Below are 19,610 nucleotides of genomic sequence, written 5' to 3' on the forward strand. Positions count from 1 at the left end.
CTACAGACATTCTAGTTGTGATTTTAGACCTGAAAGGTAGGAGGTATTAAAGAAAATCTGTGTTTACTAATGAGCAATTATAGGCAAGTATCTTAGATTAAAATTTTATGATTGTGTGCTTTGTTTGGTTTGAGGAAAAAGTCTTTCATATCCTATTCAATTCACTTGTGACCTTGTAAAGTGGTTAAGAGGGAATTACTCCAATCATCAACCGTGAAATGAAAATAAAGGTTAAGAAGAAAAAAAAATAGCATCTTCTAAAAATATAGTCCTAGTTCTCATATCATGCAGAGATCAGTCAGAACGAAGATTTCCTTGGATGAACATGAACAGTAAGACTTTCAGCTATAACTGGGTGGTTCTTAGGTAACCAAGGAAAACAGGTGGCAAAGGTGGCTAGCTTGACTGATGACCATTAGCAGTCTCAAAATTACTCCAAATAGTGACAAATGTAACGACTCTCACTCATTCATGCCCTTTTTGTGATGCACATACACATACAATAATCCACTTAAACTAATTTTTACAGGACCAAATTTACATTTTCTTGTAAGTGCTTAGATAACTCTTTAAGCTGCAAGTGAAATGTTCCCACCCAACTGGAAGTGAAATCAACTGAATCCACTTAAAAAGAGACTGTGATTTTTTTACAGTCAAAAAATAATCTGCTTAGGACTGTCACTATCACTTATCACTATTTATTCCGCATTTAGATTTTTCAACTTTTTTTTTTTAAAGGCAACTGTAAATGTTTTGCTTTTTTTTTTTCCTCTTTCTTAGCTGGAAAACAGTATCTCTTGTCTGCACATATCACCATTTTGTTGCATTGTCCCAGTTAGATATACATATCTTTAATTTTCTGTTATTTAACATCATATAAGCACCTTATCAAAAATTTTATTTTTCCTTCCCTGAAAGTAAGCTCCTATTTTAACAAGAAGTCAACAGTTAGATCATAGTTAGACCTAAGTAATCCTGAATTCAAAAATAATTTAAAATATAAACACACAGGAAAAAAAAAAAAAAGTATGTAGGCATCGTAGCCTCAGGAAAAGCAAAAAGGTTTTCTCGTTTTCTTTAAACAACCAGCACGCAAAGCTGTCTTCTCAACATGCAATTTTTGTCAAATAGTTTAGATAACCTGTTCTAGCATCAACTGCCATGTTACCAGAAAATGAGGGAAGCCGTCTCCAGAGCCCATGTTTACGAACCTATGCACTTTTGTACAGAGAGCTCTTATGAAACCAGTCAGCTGGTACAGCAGTCTCTCTACCCTCATCCGGTCCCTTTGTCTGTGCAACTTAACTGTTTCCCTGCATCCACAGACTTGCACGTGGTAGAATTTGTTCCCAAATACATTACATCAAGATTCTCACACAATGACGCACCTCATCGTCAGGTCAGGGGTATCAAAACTAAAAATAAATAAGAGTTACTGCACAGGACCAAGCCCTCACACTTTCCCACTGACCACTGGGAGAGGGCACCTGAGAAGGGAGAAGCATTGTGTTCCTCCCCAGCCAGCAAACGTAGCAGCAAGAGGAACTGACCAAAGAGAAAGCAGCATCAGCATTAACTACCACTACTTCCTCACACCATCCAGATTAGAAGTCAGGCGTGTAATACCATCACTCAGCTACACAGAAAGCACCATGGTGTCTCCCTCATTTCTTTGCAGTCCTGAACAGTCTAACGTACACCTTGTCATGGCCCCTGGAACTCTCTATAGCCCACGGTTATTGGCATAGATTTACTGTGTTTTCACTAACTATGATCCAGACCACCCTCCCCAAACAAGCCCATTCTCAAGCTGAGACAAGGCACACAAAGTGACGATTACTTGTCCTCAAGTTGCAGAAGTTTTTTGGTTGGCTGGTTGTTGTTTTTGTTTTTTAAATAAATCTGTCATCTTATTCTGGAGCCCAGGATCACTTCAGTACAGACAGTATCTCCGCAGACGATGTCGGCTTTGCAGTAAATTAGTGTTTTGATCCAACAAGCACATCAGTCACTGTCATTGTCAATGTCAATGATCCAGGTTTAATCAGTACCACTATTCTGAAAAGGCTCAGATGCCCTATTCTTGGAAAACTGAGGTCTCAGCACTGTACCACCGTATGTCTGAAACCATATTTGGTCCCAGTTTAGTTCTGACAAACAGTTAAGTACCTCTATTCACCATCATTACCTCTCCACCTACAGCATGGCAAGCATTTAGTATATTATCCCTTCTTATTGGACCACATGCTTCTCCTTTAACTAAAGGAGTCATCTATTATGTTGGCCCATCAGGGAAATGATTTTCTCTTTTCTCAGTACCTTCAAAACACTTAAGCGCAGGGTGTCTTGAATTCACCACTTACGTCCACAGTACAACTGCTTCCTTTGCAACAGCCAAACTAAAGAAATTTCCGATTAAAAACAGTAAGTAGGAACTTACAAAATTGCTTTAAAAGAAGCTTGATGCTGAGAGGAAATAGAATCATAGGATCATTTAGGTTGTAAAGTACCCCTAAGAGCATCAGGTCCACCCATCACCTAACACTACAAGTCCACCGCTAAGCCTTGTAGCTAGCCACCACATCCACGTGTCTCTTAAATACCTCCAGGGATGGCGACTCCACCACTTCCCTGGGCAGGCTGTTCCAAGCCCAGCCACCCTTCCCGTGCAGAAATTCTACCTGACATCTAAACTAATCCTCCTGTAGTGCAAATTGAAGCTGTTGCCTTGTGTCCTAATAAATAAAGTGATAACATTTTCAGTCTCACTACCTCAAGTCCAAGAACCCAGAGAAGAGTTGTGGCCACCGCTGTTTATACCTTCTCACAGGAAAGGTGAAATGGTGTTAAGCAAACAGAAGATTAACATTTTTTCATGACATTAAGTCAAGTCTAAGTCCTCCACTTTTTTTTTTAACTGCTCTTACAATTTGTTTTGGATATTTTTATTAAGCTTTTCATAATTAGCTTGTCTTGCCTCCCCCTCACTACCTCTTCAACTGAGATCCTTGTTTCACCATGTTTGCATTTATTGCCATTGAAGCCTAACTTAATAATTTTAAGGCACTTTTATAGTTGCTAATGTTGTTTCTTGCTTCTCATGCTGCTTACAGGCTCCTAAATATCACTTGTCAAATACACACTATATACTGTACCAAGTAACCATGGTTTCTGTTCAGAAAACACTGAGCAGCTCCACAGCCCCAGCTACAACCAATAGCAAGGCTGATCATGTAATCCCAGTAGGCGAAGAGAGCAGGGCACAGATCTGCACAGGCAGGAACACGCAGCACTCTCACAAACAGCACCAAGGGCTTCACATCTTGTTGCCCTCCCCGTCTGATGTCAATTAAGGTTCATTAAAGGGAAATGCATACAAACATACAATGCGGATCCCTCCAGTAGCTGGGTTTATCCAAGAGTTGGCCCTGAATCGCCAACATCCTAAATTAGGCTGCAGTCCCACTCATTTCTGGTACAGACCCACAAAATCACACAAAAAAATGGTTGAGGTTGGAAGAGACCTCTGGATGTCATCTTATCCCAATCCTTCTGCTAGATGAAGTTGCCCAAGAACTTCTCCAAGGATGGCGATACTTGCTCATAGATGCGTATACCATTTTTCCTTCTCCCTACCTCTAGCACTATGGATGTTCCAGCAGCCGGGTCTTGTAAACATAGTCACACGCACCGAAAGGTCAGCACCCAGGCCTTACATTCTCTCCAACAGTTGGCCTGGACCTCTTGGTCCTTTTGGCTGCCAATTCTTCCTGTTGTCTCACCCCAAAGATACATGCATACAACTTGCTCTCAAGCCACTTAACCTATTTGTTAACTAGGGTGGCCTGATATTTGCTAGCGATCATCCATCAACAGGCATGTACTCCACTTGATTGCACCATGGACACAATGGACACACAGGTTCCTAGAGAGATGCCCTGCCCTCCCACCCCTCCCCGCACCAGTTAGAAATGTAATTTAACAAGAAGACAGGACAGAGTGTGCTGACCAGTTCCGGGACACAGACAGACAAGCATACTGATCAACAAACCCTTTACAGGCAACCTGTCCCTTTTAACCCCTTTCTATTTTCCCATGGTTACTCCTTCCCAAATTGTCTTGAAATCTCCCTCTCCCCCCTTCTCCACGCCACCCATGAAACACCTTTGGTTTCTCCCATAGACTGCCCAAGTCTCGTGCAATCACAAAATGTTGTTTCCTTGCACCCTGTAGTGTGTCCAATACCCCGAAGACAGTAAGCCCCCAGTCTGTGAGATGCTCCAGAGAACCTCTGGAGCATGGGGCTGACAGCTCTCCTGTGACAGCCAGGAGACAGCAGGGCTGGGGCTCCATTTCTCTGCATGTATTACTGGGATTCCCCTGCCTGCCACTGTGACCTTATGCTCCTTGTGGTTGTATAGACAAGCTTTTTATCATAAATTGTAAGTTTATTTAAAAAAAAAAAGCAAGAATCATTTATTATTATGTGTATATAGATACCTACATTTTTTGCTACTTAAGATTTCTAAGTATTATGAAGTATTTTCTAGAATGTTTTCCATAGAGCTGAATGAATTGTGACTGAGATGATAATCACACGATAATCTAGCAAAATAAACAAAAGATTAGAAAAGTTCAAATAGCAAAAGGTAGATCTACTACTAAACCCAACTCCTAATATACACAATACCATTTACATTGGAATGTTTAAATATTAAGTCAAATATTATTTGAATATTATACGTTTCACTAAAATTAAATGTTGCATCCAAAAATAACTGTGCCTTAAAATTCTTCTTAAAAATGACTTAATACAGTACCAAAAATATATATATAAAATAAATAAACAATTCAAAGAATGTAACATTTTAATATACCTTTGTTACTGAATTATGAACCTGTCTTTGTTACTAGTAATGGTACAAAGCACACATCTGTTGTGGTGCTCTTAAACCTTCCAGTTTTCGTAAAGGGAATGGCTAAGCCAATATACATTCAGCTTCTTTTTTAATAATGGCATCGGGTCTCACGTGATAATTGTTTGCATCATCCAAGCCACCAGTTAATTTTTCTAGAATAAAAGAAAGTGAGTAAGGACAATATCTGAGGTTTAAAATGATAGTCTGTATGTCTGTATGTAATATACATAATCTGTATACAGTCTAAAATATTGTTAAAATATATGTATTTAAATACATATAAAAGATCATTTGCTAGTTCGCATTTTCCACATCCATAAAAAAACAACTCCTGGCTATTAACCTTCCTGCTTCTTGATTTAAATGACAAAGTTCAGCAATTTTTGATACATGTGGCACTGAATGTAGTTGTTTTTACATCTCTGGGAGAGCTTCCAGTCAGCAGCAATGTATGTATGCAACCAACTTATTGGCATTTAGACTAAAAACTGAATGCTGTAATAATATATATATTTTTTTTTTCCTACACTGCACTTTTCAGTAATTCAAACACGTAATCTTATAGCGGAATACTGACAATATTATTTTATTTCTGATTCATTTTATCTATCGGGGATAGTACAGATGTATCTGGGGACCTCAGTCAGTTCCTATTCTATTCAAACCATGTAGTCCCTGCTCAGATAAAATATAATCTAGAATTATGATGACAAATTACGAATGAATTAAACAAGCGATAATTTGAACAGAAGAAAAACTACAAGGATCATTTTAGTATTGTTGTGGGTCGCTGTTTTTCCAGGCAGCTTTAGAAGTAGTACTGTGTGCACTTCTGGGCACCACAGTACAAAGAGGAAATGAAACTGTTGGAGAGTGTCCAGAGAAGGGCTACAAAGGTGGTGAAGGGTCTAGAGGGGAAGACGTACGAGGAGTGGCTGAGGTCACTTGGCCTGTTCGGCCTGGAAAAGAGTAGGCTGAGGGGAGACCTCATTGCGGTCCACAACTTCCACACGAGGGGGAGTGGAGGGGCAGGCGCCGATCTGTTCTCTTTAGTCACCAGTGATAGGACCCGAGGGAATGGTGTGAAGCTGCAACAGCGGAGGTTCAGGCTGGATATCAGGAAGAGGTTCTTCAGTGAGAGGGTTGTCGCGTGCTGGAACAGGCTCCCCAAGGACATAGTCACGACACCAAGCCTGTCGGAGTTTAAGAAGTGTTTGGACTGTGCGCTTAGTCACATGGTCTGAATTTTTGGGCAGACCTGTGTGGTGCCAGGAGTTGGAATCAATGATCCTTGTGGGTCCCTTCTGACTTGGGATATTCTGTGATTCTATGACTTTGCAGGGACACCAAAGGAGTCTAAAGGGGCAAGTGAAAAGAAAGCATGTTTCTTGTTTCTAACACACTTGTTTGCAGATACACACATGCACATCAAAACAAGCAGCTTAGGGCAAAATATCAATATGAATTCAGAGCCTGGATAAACAATTCGGTGGATTAACAGAAATGGAGGACTCAATCTCAGCCATCTCCCTGACCATAACACTGGGAAATCTTAGAAGTGGTCTGGCTGCGTGGGTCTAAGATAGACTAAGAAGTCTAAGAGGACTCCTAGATTTCAAGCCCACATATCTAGGAGAAATGAAAGCACTATTTCAGCCAATTTCAATTTAAGTTAGCGGCTGAACATTTATGAAGATTATCAAATTCTCCTCAAGCCACAAGTTTGAGAAAAAGGAGAGATCTATTGAAGAGAAATCTATGAATCAAAGAAACAGTTCAAACCACTTGAATTAACTCCTCAGTAACAGGGTACAGAATAAAAACTGAAAGCAAACTGTGGTGAGACTCTGTGGGACCCTTTACAAAACTAAGAAGGATGGGAGGAGGAGGAAGAAAGTGAAGAGAGAAAGTGGTATCATCTCAGTGCAGTATATAAAGCCTGCAAACACGATACATCTCTATCAGGACAGTATCAGACTCTGAACAGTAGAAGAGCAAACTGTCGATTACAATTAATCTAGTGTAAGCAATTCATGCATCAAGTAGAATAAAATGGCAGCTTTCAGGCAAAGTCTTTGGCCAAGCATATTTAAGCTGTGCTCTGTTTTTGGTAGCAATAGGTGCTTTGCTGAGAGTTCTCTGCTATCTTACTGCCTTTATGCTCACTTTGTCCTTACCCGCATAGAAAAAAGTTACTGGAAAAAAACATTAGTCTTCTGCCTATGAAACTCACCTTGCAGTTAATTTTCTACTTTTTTGTTTTGTTATGGCTTATACTGTAAACTTAGCACAATTAGAGTAAACTGCAAAGTTAGCACAGATGTATTAAGGAGTTATCACACGAGGTAAATTTAAAAATAAATATTCTACTCACAAGTTAAGACAGAACAAATATTACCCAAATAATTTCAACAACACTTGATTTTGCTGATAATTACTAAATTGAGAAAAGCCTGTGTGCCTCAAAATTTTCTCAAAGATGGAATAAAAGCTCATATGGATCATAAACAAGAACATTAAACAAACTGACATTTGAGTGGTTATTTAGTACAAGTTACATTCTCTCCAAGACAGCACAATAAGAACAAACATTTAAGGAGAGAAACAAAAGATACTACAAATTTCTCATCAGAACAGATTTTAACTATATATTAGAAAAGTATATACTGCAGCTTTAAAAATCTGAGTCTCTTGATGGTCATTGCTAAGCAACCAAGTTTTCTTACCTAAACACTTCTTTCAGCAGTCACGACCAACTAGTAGAATTGGTAACGTGATTCAGAGGACTGGTCAGGCAAAAGCATCTCCATATTTTGTTCATAAAGCACCAAAATGTAAGCATCCATTAAATTTTGATGGTAATAAAACATAAGGAAAACGTCTGCTAGGTAATGAAGTACTGAAATGTTTATGAAAAACATTTGAGAATTACTTAACAATTACTATTCAAATGACAATGACTATGAAAGATCTTGTGCTAGAAATAGCTCTACTCAAAGCCTGCTGATTTCAGCAGAACCAAAAGAAACAGAGAATACAGGGTGAAATAATTAACTGATTTTTTTTTTCATCCCTTATGAAACTGTATCTTTATCAACTCTGTGGTCTGAACCACAACCTTCAAAAACAAAGGGACAATTACATGATGCACACATCTAATATGAGGAACAACTTTTAAATGGAAAAAAATGTATTTCATTAACTCATTTAATCAACTTTAAAGCAGGTTTGCCTACTTTCTGTCGTTGCAGATACTAAAAAGCAGGGTTACAAAAACACAACCTGAGTATTTTCTCAAGTTCTCTCACCTGGAAAAAAAGTACAGATTACAATGATTCTGTAATGTTTATTTTACGAAGGGAGAGCAATGTGTGTTTTTTTCTTGTATATTTTGAAATATATGCCGTTAATAAATTATTTTTTATAGTACTTTGTGAAAAAAAAAAAAGAAGTAACCGAATAGTAACCATGTAAAACAGTAACATCTAGGGAAGTTCTATATGCACAGCGAGGAATAAATATTGCAAATTTCTCCTTTTATATTTCTTAAACTGTCAAATAAACATCTTCACAAGAAAAAAATATAAATCGTTAAAAATGAAGCTATTCCCTCCATTGCTTCATGATGAATTCTAATGTCTTAGTTTCTCTCTTCATTCTGCTATTGTTAGCGTGCTACTCTGTGCAGATTCGTCCCTGTAACACAGGCCTACAAGGAAGAGGCATCCTTCTGGAAGTCAGCCGTTCTAAACAACAGCCAAGTCTTCAATTACTGTGATTATTTCCAGATTATCAGAAAGTGACTGAACTACACAAAGACATAAATCCAAACTGAACATAACAACATGGACTTCAAAAGACAGTATAAACCTAGCACGATCGCAGGTTATTTATTCTACAGTGAATGACTGAAAACCCTCCTACAGTCTTCACAACTAAACGACAGGTAAGGGCAGGCATACTATCCATTTACTGCAACTACACCTTGTGATTACAGTATAGATGTCGCATAAGCCTGCTAACATAAAAACTTCCTGGTTACACACATACGAACTCCGGTAAAGTACGAGACTAAAACCATGGAAACAATACGAGTAGAGGTAAAAAGAAAGAGAAGTGTTTAATTACGATTCGGTGTTCAGAGACACTAAATCCAACAAGCTCTTCAATGCTGCAGCATGCTACAGCACGGACTAGCGGTTAGTAGAAAGAAACGCTGCCAGAGCACACTTTGGTCATTTTCCTTAACACTTGACTAATTGCCGTTTTGAAGACACTACAATCTGGGTCTGAAACACAAAACAAACAAACAAAACAAATAGAAACACTGGAACCAAAACACTGGCACAGGTTGCCCAGAGAGGCTGTGAATGCCCCATTCCTGGAGGTGTTCAAGGACAGGTTAGATGAGGTCCTGGGCAGCCTCATCTAGTGGATGGCAGCCCTGCCCATGGCAGGGCGGTTGGAGCTAGACGACGTTTAAGGGCCCTTCCAACCCGAGCCATTCTAGGATTCTATGAAATGCATTAAACAACAGTCTTCAAGAGTATGACAGAACAGTACTTATTATACAGCAGTGATTGCCAGAGGACATCTGAACTTGGAATTAGCTCTTTATTTTGAAAAATGCATTTCTACAATGCTCATGAAAAAGTGACAAAACTCAACATTGGTGTTTTCGAGACAGTGAAGAAACAACCTCCTAGTAATCTTATTTCAGCAGTGTAAAAATATTACTCATTACTTATTGTTGCTTTTAATATTTTTGGAGGTAGTAGATTATTGTATCTACTGATACAGACTTCACTGTCAGCTTTAAGCCACAAATAAAAATAAGAGCTTTTTCTCATTCTGGGTATATACTTTTACTCATCTGCTGGGAAAGATTCGCAACTGAACAAGATCTTAGAATATTCTAAAATTAATGTTTTGGTATTTCAGAATGTATTTAAAAAATGTAAAGAGTTGCACTGTGCGTACTGTGTGCACTTTTGGGTGCCACAACATGAGGGCATAAAACTACCAGAGAGCATCCAAAGGAGCGCTACAAAGATGGTGAAGGAAGGGTCTAGAGGGAAGATGTATGAGGAGCAGCTGAGGTCCCTGGGTTTGTTCAGCCCAGAGCAGAGCAGGCTGAGGGGAGGCCTCCTGGCGGCCTGAAGCTCTCTCATGGGGGGAGCGGCGGGGCAGGCTCTGAGCTCTGCTCTGTGGGGACAGCGACAGGACCCGAGGGAACGGCATGGAGCTGGGACAGGGGAGGGTCAGGCTGGGGGCTAGGGAAAGGTTCTGCACCCAGAGGTGGTCAGGCACTGGAACGGTCTCCCAAGGGACATGGTCACAACACCGAGTTTGGACAATGCTCTCAGACATAGGGTCTGATTTTTGGGTGGTCCTGTGTGGAGCCAGGAGTTGGGACTCTAATCTTGTGGGTCCCTTCCAACTCAGGATATTCTGTGATTCTACATTATGTGGAATTCTTTTGTCCCTGCTAAAATGAAAAAGGTGGGATGATCTGTAGTGTTTTGCTTGTGTGTTTATACACCTTGACCTTACTAGATTTCCATACTCATCCTTATTTTAAAGAGAGATGATAAGGATATATTACAGTTTACACATGCATACCATAATGCATGTGCTGTAATTCAGCAGGAATTAATCATTTTCACCAATTTATTTTTTGAATATTAGTAGTGAATTATTTTCAGCCTGAAACAAACATGGTAGGTTTAACATAGTTAATCTTCATCCACTGTGCCAAGTGTTGCAAGACTGTAGAGAAACAGGACAAAATAGATTTTGTACAAAAACTACAAAATTATGTTGGCCACTTTGAAATTAAAGTGACTACAAAATGCAATGCTTTTGCAAAAATGGAATCTTTGTTAATTTATAGTACAGTTTGAAGTGTAGCTCTAGGTAACGTCAACAAGATCACATGAATAAGCACTCAATGTATCTAGCAGGATTCTGCTTTTTTATTCTTTTTAAAACTGTGTTTTACACATTTTTATTGAGACTGTCTTTAGAGCTTTTGTAATTAGCAAATAACACTCATATAAACATCAAGCCATTCAAAGATGTATAGCACATATATTCTGATACAGCTTCCTTAAAAAGACTAAAATACATAGGCATGACTTAGTAAAGGAAAATTATTATGCCAGGCTTTAACCAAGGTAAAAGCATCTGTCTTTTGCCAGCATCAGCATTACTTACAGTACTTTCTTCAACAACGAGTGAGGAACCTTTGTTATTTAAAAGGGACAGTCTTACTGTAAAATACTTTAAATGAACACAAGTTCAAATACTTTTTATACTTAGTCTAATAAAGTAAACCAACTCACTCATCCATGAGAAGATATGGTAAAACATAGAAGAGATGGTCTAAACTGAAGACCTGAGCAGAGAACCGCAGCTCATTCATATATTTAGAGACATGTATAATCAGTATTCCCAGAGCATGCACTAAGTCAAATTGCATTTGTAACAGAAGTATTAAAATGGCAGATTGGTTTTCAGTCCTGCAATAATTAGAGCCATATAAATGACAGCACTTTGATTCAGTTTAATGGATTTTTTTTTTTAAACTTACTATGCAATGTCAGTCTCAACACATTAATGGCAAGTTTCAACACTGTCATTTTGATGGAGAAAGAAACAAAGTTACATGAATCAAAAGCCTAACACAGTATGGTCCTTTATCAAGCAAACTCAGAACAACATCAAGAAGCATATTTTACTTTTTGTACTCAGTATGATTTCTCTGAAATAAAACACTGATACTCATTGTCTAAAATAAAGTACTAACATGTAACAACAATAGCAAACGTCCTTAAAAGCAATACTGAAACCATAGGTGAAAAATAGCCTGCTGGCTATGGATAAAAATAATTTTTTTAGAAGCTTATTCCTTTCTGAATCAATTCAGATATAGTATTTAAAAAAAAAAAAGAAGAAAAAAGCAAGTTTGCATTTCTGTTTCACATTCCACATAAGGAATGTGGCTTAGCACACTCGTGTTAGAGGCAAAGAGAAAAGGAAGATTTTCAGTGTTGATTCACCAGTTAAGATGCACGTAATTATCATTACCACCCAACCTTTAATATTCTTTCTTAACAATGCTGAGGGAACCCTGGCAATGGTATAAGAGGTTCAGGTGTGCAGACAGGACCATCCATTTCACCATTGCTGAATGCAAGAGACTGGTGTTTTGAGCAAGGCATCGGAGTGACAATTTCATTCAGCACTGGCCAGACACTCAGATGAACATCCGAGAGCCACTACTTACTTCCTAATCTGTGAAAGATAATGAGCACAACCCTGAGACTTTATTGATCTTTTTATTTTGTCCAAAATTAGATGAAATGCCACAATTCTAGTGACCAAGCCTAAAAACAAAGAATTTTCCACACCTATTACTGAGTTTCAGTGGGTTCAAAGATTCAGATCTTTTTTAGCTGACCTTGATGAAAATTTCCTTGTCCAGCTTTGAGGAAATGGTAACGAGTTACAATTCTGCTCAACCACTCCATAGCAAGCAAGACACTAAACAGAACAGCACAATGCTCCTCCTCTGCATCAGAAATACGATCTCATAGAAGATGCTCAGAATTTCATTTTTCTGCCTTTGATTATGTATCTGCCTAGCAAGTTTTTCTGAAAATTTTAAAGTATATGAATGAAGATCTGTGGCTCTTTTCCATAGCTAAGCTTTCATAAAAGATTCAGAAATTAACCTAGAGGCAATGCCAGTAAAAGGAAAACATTACCCATTTAACAGACAACAGGGAAATGAGTAAAACCATTTTGATTAGCTAGAATTTTGAGAAACAATGGCCACTTCTGAAAATCCAGAGTAAAACCTCTTTAACAGGTCATGGCAGATTTGGAACACTAAATAAAACAAGGTATTCTTTGCAGCACAGATATGCAATGAATCCCAAGGCCCCAAAGATGTTATTTTGCTTCGGTGAAGATTACAGGATTTAATTCAAAACACAGGATAGAAACAACGCAGTAGAAAAGAAAACCTGTGTTAGAAGTTTATCCCTCTTCACATCATTCTTAGCATATTGTCGAGTTTTGTTAAACTGGAAAACTGTAATATCACTATAAACTATGCCTCATCTCAATGTCTGAGATATTTCAAATTTATTTCAGTAAGTACTTCAAATAATCACTGATCCCAGTATTAGAGTATACATAAAAGCAAGCTGTGTGTAGCACATCGCATAAAAAGAGGATTTGAAATTGCTTAAGAAGAAGGAATACACCACAAATCAAGTGTGAACTAAGAGACACAAAGTCAGCGTAGAATTTAAGCATCATACCTCAGACTTCATTCATTTTGTGACACTCCTAAGTATGAATTCAAAGGGGTAGGATGGACATAGTTGGAATTATAAATACAGGAAGTGGCTTTTTTTCATCTGTTTCTAAAGATACATGATTTGTGCATGGAGTCAACCAACTTCTTGACCTAGATAGTGCTGAGCACAAGACAAATATCAAGTACAGGCCTGACTTCTGGAGGGAAGGAAAGGGAGCATTTCTTTTGCACCAGGTACTGCACTTGACTTCTTAAGACAAAGAAAAAAAGACAGAAAAAAAACACCACACCCTAGACAGTACACATGCATTCAAAAAAAGGGTGTCAGAACGATACCTGGTACCTCTTTCCACCAATCTTCTCTTTCCAATAATCTTAAGTAATTATGGCTAGCATATTTGCTACTGAAAAAGTCTGTTGTCCCTACCAAGGCAACATTTACGCTTCAGTTGACATCCTCACGTAAAATACGAGAGCAGAATTATAACCCCTTAAAAGAGCAGTTGTTAGCAGTTCCTTATGAACTGAAATCATGGACTGAAATCTAAAACCAAAGCAATACTATGCTCATTTTCCTAATCCACATTCAGATAGGAGGCTGTTACCCCGCAGATCCATATGACTCATTAATGCTCCAGGAAGGAAAAGAAAACATAAAATTGTAAGTGCAGCGAAGTCAAAGACACATCAAACATGTGATGCATTCTATCATTTTAACTTATACTGACTGTAATTTTGTAATTGAATATTTAGAACTCTACTTTGGTAGACTAAACCAAATCCTCCTTTAACCAAAAATCTCATTTAGTAACAAAGCAATCTTTGAGAAACCTGAAAAACAAAGTGTATTCGGTTTCTAAAGGCCTCAATGTACTAAGTGGACCCCTACCTGCTATGCCATCCCACAGGAAGCGGGATGAACTCAGCAGCTAGCATATATGCTTCCTGATACACAACCAGCCTCTTCAGAAGCTACTAAAAAAAAGCATCAGAATCAGAGAGAGACACCTCATTGAGTTAGCATCAAACAGCACCTTTATAGAAAGCAGTAAGAAGGGTTTAAAAGTGTCTTGTGGCTAGAGATTTTCAGACTTGCTATGCTGCTTTTGCAAAAACAAGGTCAGTCACTAATTAGGTCTGCTTTAAGCAGAGTGTTGGACTAGATTACCTCCAGAAGTCCATTCCAACCTAAATTATTCTTTTATTCTAAGACTCATTCATTCCTAATATGACAACACTGTTCATTTCCAAGGCAAAGAAGCCTGAAAATCATTTTCAAGAAGACTACAGGAAAAGCCTACTGTTTTGCTTTCAAAAATGAAAACAGCAGATCCCTATGCTCTGGCAACTGTATCTTACTCTTTAAAGAGAGACGATCTACATGTGGACTAGGCCTGAGAGAGAGGAAGATTCCCCCCCAGTCAGGACAACCTACAAATCAGAAAAAAAAAAAACAAAAAAAAAAAACTTGGCAAAGAGTCTAAAATTAGTATTTGAACTTAGGAAAAAAGAAAGAAAAGAGGGAAGAGAGAGGGGTGATCTCATGGTTTTTAGTTTAAAATTCTGACCTACTTTTGACTTTGTATGATTTGGCTGAGGTGTCTGTGGGCTCGTTAAAGGAGCAAATATATCAAATTTCTTGTGGATGCCCTTACTAAAAATAATTTTAGTTTGATTCTTTGGCTTTAGCCTAAGGTTTAATATTCTGACTGTATTATAGCATTGCTCCCTAGAAAAATGAACAAGTAGACTCGGCTAATCAGAATTGATATTAATCTTGATGAGGGGACTCTCTCCAGATGAACTGAATGTGGAAAATGAGCTCTTATATTTCAGCTAGGTAACCAACAAGTACCTTGGCATAAGCTAGGATTTGTAAAAGGCTTACATATAGTGTACTGTTATAGCCTAATGAAATTCCAGAGGAAGCCCACAACAAACGATGTAAAGTCTAGATTTTATTTTGACGTGGTGATTCACCCTGGTTTGCTAGCAAGCAAAGTCAAAAATAACTCAAGTAAGAATATGAAATACAACAGCTTCCTTTAAAACTGAAAGATACTTAGCTAAAGTACTATTTAAATATAGAAACAATATATATATTTGAGTTGAGACTGACAGCTAATGAAGAGTTTCTCTTATTATGGCCAATTTCATGAACAAATTGCTCACCTCAGAGCAATAAAGCTACATCTTAGGGGATCCTATACTGATTAGCTCTGCACTTCCACACGTGTTTCCTAAATCTGAAACATATCAAACAATACAACATGTAATGGAATCAGTAAGCCTAGATTTCCAAAGCTGGCCATGGTATTCTTACTTCCAGATTAATTTTCTATGTTACCATAAAATACATCACATCAAAGATAGCTTATAAAAAGAAAAAAGAAAAAAAAGAAAAAAATAGGCAAAAAGAAGAAAAAAAACAGTAACAGATGGAAAGATTTTTTTAAAAATTCCAGTATTATTACTCAAACATGCTTCTCATTTATAATGCCTTGAAAAAACAGTCTTTTAAATTAACCCTACAAAAAATGTGTGTACATCCACACACACGCACACCTGTCCAGCCATGTACACATGGTTCCTCAAAGCCCTTTATGTCTAACAGATTCTATAATCAAAATAGGTGAGTAAGAAGAGCTCCAGTGCTTCTGCCCTTGATGTAAGTAGTAACAGAGAGCAAGTGACAAAAGCAATTTGTTTTATTCCTATTATTTGCGGATCTATAATAGAACTATAAATGTTTAACAAAATGACATCTCAGTTGCATACTGTAAAGTGGTTAGGAAAGCCAGAAACAGTAGATGACTACAATGGAATAATTTGCATTGGAAAAGGCATCCCAAAAGATCAAAGAACAGAAAGCTAGAACTTACTCACTGCAGTTGACGGTAAGAATTGACTTTCCTACTAGTCCATCCGCACATAAAGTGTCACTGATATCCATTCACCCTCTTAACATCTTTTGTCTCCATTCTTTTTGATTAGTGACTTTGGGTGCTGTTAGATTTTTTAAATACATCTTTAAGGGATTATTCACATGAAATTTAATAGCTTTACAGAAGCTTTAAAGACGACTTCCGTTAAAACTCAGTAACCATTAGAACATTTTAGAAGACAGGTCCAGAAAATATCAGCAGCAACAGGACCGATATATGGGTAATGTGACAGTGAAGAAAAAAATAACACATTCCAACCGCAGTTGAATTGTTCTAAATGTGAAAATGACCTTGACATCCACACTAACCCACTTTTCCAGCTAGACACAAAGATCATTTTGTAAGCAATGTTAGCTACACTTATAAAATGTACCTTTCAGTTCTACATACCATAGTCCATTTACAGAATCTGGCAAGTAAAAGACACATTTCTTTAACAAAGGGTGCTTCCTGTACAAAAGCGACTACTTCATAGACAACCATTTAAATGAACAAACGCACTGAACATATGAAATCAGACGGATCCGGACTGCTGCACACTCCCAGGCACACCAAACTACTGATATGCTCAGCAGAAGTTCATAAACAAGCAATACTTTCATTTTCTTTCTATTCCTCCTTCCAATTTATGACAGTACCTGCCTATCACTACAATACAAGGTTTAAAAAAAAAAAAAAAAAAGACAGTATATCACATGGAGGTCATTAAGTGACCAGAATATCCACATTTGTCAACTTAAGAAGACACAGTATAGCTTTTGCATTCCATCTGACTGCTTTGTTACTTGGGAAGGAAATATACAGGTCTTGTGAAATACAGTCTCAAAACAGAAAAGCAGAGAGCTACGAAAACCAACATTTTTAAATGAGCACGTTAGAAAGCTGCCTTAAACCTCACCTATCCTGCCGTAAGTCACCATCTCTCACTGACACTTGCGCTACAAAGAGAAACGGAAGGCTGTGAGCAGCGACCACCAGGCACCCTCTACAAAAGTAATTTCCTCATTGGATCACCTTGCTTTTATAACGCACGTTTCTCGCTCCCCACCTCATGCCCGGGCGCAGAGCACCTCCCCGAGCAGCGCACTGCCGCAGCCTTGCGCTTGGCATCGCTAAACGGCACCGGGCGCGTGTCCTGGTCTCGCAGCCCCCGCCCAGGCCCCTTCCGCCGCCACGCCACGGCGGGCTCCCGGGCCCCGCCCGCACTCCCGCGGCGTGCGGGGGCCGGCGGAGCACCAGCGCCCGCTCCAGGCCCCGCGCCCCCCGCCCGGGCACGCACCCGGCTCGGGCCGCGCGTGCGGACAGAGGAGGAGGAGGAGGAGGAAGGAGGAGGAGGCCGCGCTCGGCCGCGGCCCGGCCCTGAGAGCTCCCGTCGGGCGGCAGGGGGCGTCCCGCCGGTCTCGCGGGTCACGCAGAGCGGAGCATCCCCCCCCCCCCCCCGCCGCCGCCGGGGAGCGGTGCCCGGCGCCTGCTGCCGCCCCGCGCCCACCCCCGCCCGCAGCCGGGGCCTCACCCGCTGTTGTCGCTGCAGACGCCGCCTGCGGCTCCCTGCGGCGGCTGGCGGCGGAGAGTCGAGGGGCGGCGGGGCTCGGCGCGGCCGCGGCACGGGCCCCACTCCGGCCGCTCCCGCCGCATGGAGGGGGGAGGGCAGGCTGGAGCGAGGGGAGAGGAGCGGGGGGAGCGGGCAGCGAGGCCCGGGCGGGACGGGGCGGGAGCGGGCTCAGCGGCGGCGGGAGCGCGGGGGCCGCTGCCTCCGCCTCATCCCTGCCCGCGCCTCCGCCGGGCCAGCGCCGCTGCCCGGGCGCCGTCTCCTAGCAACCGCGCCCAGCCCCCGCCGCTGCGGGCGCCCGGCTCCTCGCGGCGCCCCGCGCGCTCCCGGTGGCAGCGCACGCGCCGTCGACACGCGGCCGCGCGCACCGGCCTTCCGCTCCCGCCCAGCGCCAGGGTGCTGCCGGCGCGTGCCGGGGCCCGGGCTCGGGCCCCGCCCGCGGCGCAGGAGCAGAGCCGGGCCGCGCGGGGAGCGAACGCCTCGAGGGCTGACAAAGACGGGGTGCTCTTAGGAGCCGAGGGCTGCGGTGTGGCTGCCGCCTGCCAGCGGTACTGATGAACGCCTCCGGCTTCCCCGGAACCCCAGCAGCCTTCCCTAAAAGTATTCCCCCACTAGTTGTAGGGAGGATTCCTTCAAATGTGACTCGAGTATGTTTTGAAGGTTCAGAAAGCAGGTGGGATACAGAAGGAATTTCTATTTTAAAAGTTCGGGAATTTGAAGTGAATTCCGTACCTCAGGATGCGCCATTTTGACTCCTCTGTTTTCTGAGGCTTGGCAGCGCCGCTCCCCGTGGTGCCCGCGGGAACGCCCCCAGCCCCGCGGCACGGCGGCCCGCGGTCGGGCCTGCTCTGTGTGTTAGCGGGGGGGCTTCTCCATCAGTCTTCCAGCCTGGTGTACTAGGCTTTCTGCAAGCGCAACTGCAATTTCTGTGCATGCTATTTCTTTCACAAAACGTGTTGCACACATTTCTTTAATGTCCGTCCGCACAAATTTTCACCTGCCTTCACATCTCCAAGTTTCCCTTCGCAGCTGGACGACCTTATAAACTACTAAATGTCTGAGTTTTATCTTTAAAAAAAAAAAGAAATGCTACAGCTTGGCTGCTTTAACTCACTGATATTTGACTAGAAAGATATTTCAGATGCTCAGATGAAGATAAAGAAAAGCTGACAAAATGTACAATATTACTGTATATGTCACTTGTTACATAACTAAATCTGTCACAGTGGCTCATTTTATAGAACTTCAGATAAAAGTTTATCAGGGCATTCTTTATAACGTGAAAACTTTTCTGTAATAATGAGCAATGTACACAGAATTTAATGGTATTTTTTAAATAGTTAAAAATAGTTTAAAAAGAAAATATATATATATACATACGTTAATGTGTTAAATCCAGCACATGCTGAGAAAAGAAAAAAAGAAAAAAAAATGTATCTTTATGTCCAGCCTTGTAGAATTGATTGTTCTAGGGGGGATGATTGCCTAGGGGGTGGAAAAGCCATTCTTGCAGTTGGAACTGTTCTGTATCAGACTTCTTGTCACAGTGGTATCAGTGTATGGAATTAATTTATACTAAATGGAAGTGTCTAATTTTTTTAAATGCAACAAAATTCAAACTGGTGCTCAGTGTGTAGGGTAGTACTTTGGCATTGAGTTCGGTCTGCATAATACTAAAACGTGTTTTGAAATGTATCTGCCTATTAGCTCTTGGTTTAAAAAGGATCAAATAGGAACAAGGATGAATTTTTCGGGAACAGACGACTGGGAGGTTTTTTTCAATGGCAGTTTGCTTTAGTCCCACATCTCCCATTGAAAAAATCTTACCTGTGTGCTGGGAGAAAACTGATCGTTATTTATATCCCACA

General features: G+C 40.5%; 1 protein-coding gene across 5 annotated transcripts in view; it reads right to left on the reverse strand.

Annotated features, from left to right (window-relative positions):
• The window catches only part of ZC3H12B (zinc finger CCCH-type containing 12B), a 43,386-nt gene extending 24,370 nt beyond the window's left edge, over window positions 1-19,016 (reverse strand). Inside the window, exon 1 of one of the 5 annotated variants that reach the window (XM_050713338.1) lies at window positions 18,475-19,016. The gene's annotated coding sequence lies outside the window, so the exon portion shown is untranslated. Of the gene's footprint in view, window positions 1-17,091; window positions 17,127-17,241; window positions 17,358-17,706; window positions 17,831-18,474 lie in introns of those variants that run through there. The other 4 variants (XM_035541326.1, XM_035541328.1, XM_050713339.1 and 1 more) reach the window with 4 other exon arrangements.
• Between the last annotated feature and the right edge of the window lie 594 nt (window positions 19,017-19,610).

Source organism: Cygnus atratus, chromosome 13, assembly GCF_013377495.2.
Source record: "Cygnus atratus isolate AKBS03 ecotype Queensland, Australia chromosome 13, CAtr_DNAZoo_HiC_assembly, whole genome shotgun sequence".
Taxonomy (NCBI): domain Eukaryota; kingdom Metazoa; phylum Chordata; class Aves; order Anseriformes; family Anatidae; genus Cygnus; species Cygnus atratus.